Source organism: Exserohilum turcica (genome assembly GCF_000359705.1).
Source record: "Exserohilum turcica Et28A unplaced genomic scaffold SETTUscaffold_2, whole genome shotgun sequence".
Classification (NCBI taxonomy): Eukaryota; Fungi; Ascomycota; class Dothideomycetes; order Pleosporales; family Pleosporaceae; genus Exserohilum; species Exserohilum turcicum.
In genome coordinates, this window is record NW_007360025.1 from 2521592 (window position 1) to 2524997 (window position 3406).

The window sequence follows — 3406 nt, forward strand, 5'->3', positions numbered from 1 at the left end:
CGATGGATTCCTCGTCCAGCATAGCTGGGCCAGAGGCTGGTAGCGTTCCTTGTGACTCCATCTCTTTCTTCTTGCGTTGTTTCAGTCTCTCTTGTGTCGTACGAGAGAGATTGAAGAGTGGTGATCTTTCTTCTTATGTTATGGGCGAGAGAGGCCTAACTAACGAGTATGCATTCACCTATTGTACAGAAGAAGAAAGATACAGAAAAGAACTATCTAGAGGGCCCTCCTTTTATAGTTGTTACTCGTACGAACGCTCAGACCTTTAGTTTTCCTCCTTACTTAAGCTTGTTCGTACGTAACGAACCACGTCATTTAGTCACGTGACTAAAGTCATGTGATTCACTGCCATGTGACCTGTAGGTCATGCCTCTCTGGCGTAGCCCTTTACACTACGCGATAATTGCAGCGCCTTTAGCTAGCTTTTTAAAGGCAACTACTATACTTAATAGTAAACTGTCTATGTGCCTCTAAATCCTCTACTTTACTAGCGTCAATTGCGACCCTAGTTCTAGGGTATTGCTTAGGGTTTGCGATAGCTAGGGTAGATCATCTATAGCAGGTGGTGTTGGCGTACGCAGCTTAACATTAAGCTTTAATATCACCACCTCTAGGTTATGTGGAACTAAGCTAGCGCCTTAAAACCTTCCTAGGATATTATCCTTTGTAATCGTCTTGCCGTAGGCTTGCTAGAAGGCTAGAAGGAACTCAATCTTAGTTATATAGTTGATCCTATTGCGTATCATCTCCTTAGCTTGGCGGCCATACGCCCTCTTTAAAGGCGAGAAACAGCCTACATTAAGCGGCTATAGTAGATGAGAGGAGTGCGGAGGCATACAGAGAGCGATAATCTTTGCCCCTTTGTAGTATTGCTAGAACTCAAGCGAGTCGTGGCTCTTATGACTGTTAAGAATAAGTAGACAATAGGCTCTAATAGTACGCTCTTTTGTATGCTTGTTAAAGTGTTCTAACTACTTTAGGCTAAGCTTATTTGTTGTCTAGCCGTTCGCGGAGACCCTAATAAGCTAGTCTCTAGGCAGGCTATCGTCCTTATACTAGGTAGAGAGGTAGTGCTTACCTTAAAAGATAATAAAGGGTAAGATTACCTAGCTAGCTACGCTAATATAAACCACGCTAGTAACCCACTCCTAGTTGCCTTGCTACAAGGATTTTAGCTTTAATTAACGCTTAGAGGCTGTAACTACTGCTAACGCGTTGTGTATGCCTATTATAAAACCTGTCTTATTAAAGTTGTACATGTTGTTGTCCTAGATCCTATACTTAGCTTTAGTATTCTATACTAGACAGAACTAGCCCTATATAAGCTTAGGATCTTCATAAAGGGCTCTCCTATAGTCGTACTTTTAATTAAACTTTATCTTTAGCTCTAGGCGACGCTTTATAAATGCTTTAGGCTAGTTTAGGCTAATAGGGTTGCAGTTGCGGGCAGCTAGCAAAGAATTAGCTAGATCTTTGACAGCAAAAAGGTGTAGGGGAAATCCTTGCGCATCAAGGTCTAGTATATAGTTAACAATTATCTGCTCTTCTGTCACAAGAAGCTTTATTAAGTTAGGCGTACAGTCGCGTTAGAACGTCTTTCTAGCTAGTCAATTGCTAATTAATCTTTAAGGTACGTTATAGAGAGCTGCAGCGCGCTGTTAAGTTAGTGTCGCGTCTTGTTTAATAGCTTAAAGTGCGAGTTGCAATTAAGCTTCTCTAGTAGAGTGTATATCACTTTGTTGTTGAGACATCACATGTTATGGTCATAGAATAGTTAAAGTTGGTGGGGTCTTGGCGCCGTGAGCCACTCGCTATAACCTGCATGGACGCGCAATGACCCAAGACGCGCAATAACCCACCCCACCAAAAAACCTATTGCAAAAGATAAGGCTGTACAGCCACCTATAGTTGCTATTATTACGAGATTTTATAGTGTTATAGTAATTATAGTATTGCGATTATGATAGGCTACTTGTATCTACTTAGTAGCTTAGTAGTGCGGCTGTGGCGGGTAGTCTAAGTTAGGACGGCTAGTACAGCCACCTTAGCTTGTACATAAGATAAATTAACAATAACACGTTTCTAACGCTTCTGCTTTTAAGAGGAGCCTTGTGAGACTTTGCGCTTACCCCTTTAGGATAATTGTATAGCTTTTTCAGCCTCCCAGGCTGCCTTTTGAGCCTCCTTTTAAGCTACCTTGGCGGCTCTCTCCTTCTCTCTCACCTCCTTAGGCCTCTCTCTCTCAACACGCTTCTCCTAGGCTATTTAAAGCTTGTACAATTAAGCTTATCTCCTTAACTTAGATCTCTTAGCTTTCTAGAGTTGTAATTGCTGTTGTTCTTATTGTCGTTCTATCTCATCCTCCTTAGCTTGGCGAACCTTCTTAGGAGACTAAAAGACAGCTCCTCTATGGTACTCCTTAGGCCTATTAAGTTGAAGCGTGTAGCTCTTTTTTTAGTGTCTCTTTTTAAACTTTAGAGCCTCCCTTAAGCCCTAGTTTTCTCCTTTAAGTATACTATTTTAAGCTAAGAGGTGATAGAGGCTTCAGCGAAGCTTTTTTACCTCCTTATTATTAAAATCCTTCACCTCCTAGCGTATAATAGACTTAATTTTAAGCTAATTATCTCCACTAAGGACAGAAGAAGAGCTTTTATCTGAACTAGAGGCCTGTTGTTGGAACTTTTAGAGAATAACCTTAGCATTTAGTAGGTTAATGCTAGTTGCCTTAAAGGAGCTTATAATAGTCTCTTTTCTAAAAGCTGTACCCCAAGCCCTCTAAAAGAGCTTAAAGAAGTCTCCTTTTGCTAGAGGAAGGATTTTATGGCTCTAATAGAGGAAGTTTGACAACTCCTTTAAGTAGGCTGACGCTAGAGGCCCAAACATCCTAACGTTAAGAGGCTGAAGCCTATAGGTCGAATGAGGAGGATATATAGCAACTAGAATCCTATAACGTCAAAGTATAGCGAGTGGCCGAGAATAGCGAGTGACCGAAAATGCCAAGCCCCCATCAACCTCACCACCGTTGCGCAACCATTACAGCGCAACAACAACAGTAAATTAAAATTAAAAAAGGCTAATCTATTTAGAATCAACCTCTTTATCTTGCTTGCAGGTGCGCGAGTTGTGTCCAGTCTCACCGCAGCGTCTACAGCGCCTTTGCGACGGTTCGCCTACTTCAGCGCTCTCTCCCTTCTTTGCCTTCTTCCCACTACCACGCGCCCCAGACTCCTTTAGAGTTGCTAGTTTCTCTCCTTCTTCAATCGTTAGGGTCTCTCCTTTCTATAGCCGCTTTCTTTTGTGTGATCTCCTTCGCGTGGCGGCTTTATTCGCTGCTTCAGCTTAGAGACCCGTTTCTTGACTAACACCAACTCATGCGCAATAGTAGTCGCACCTTTAACTAGGGTTT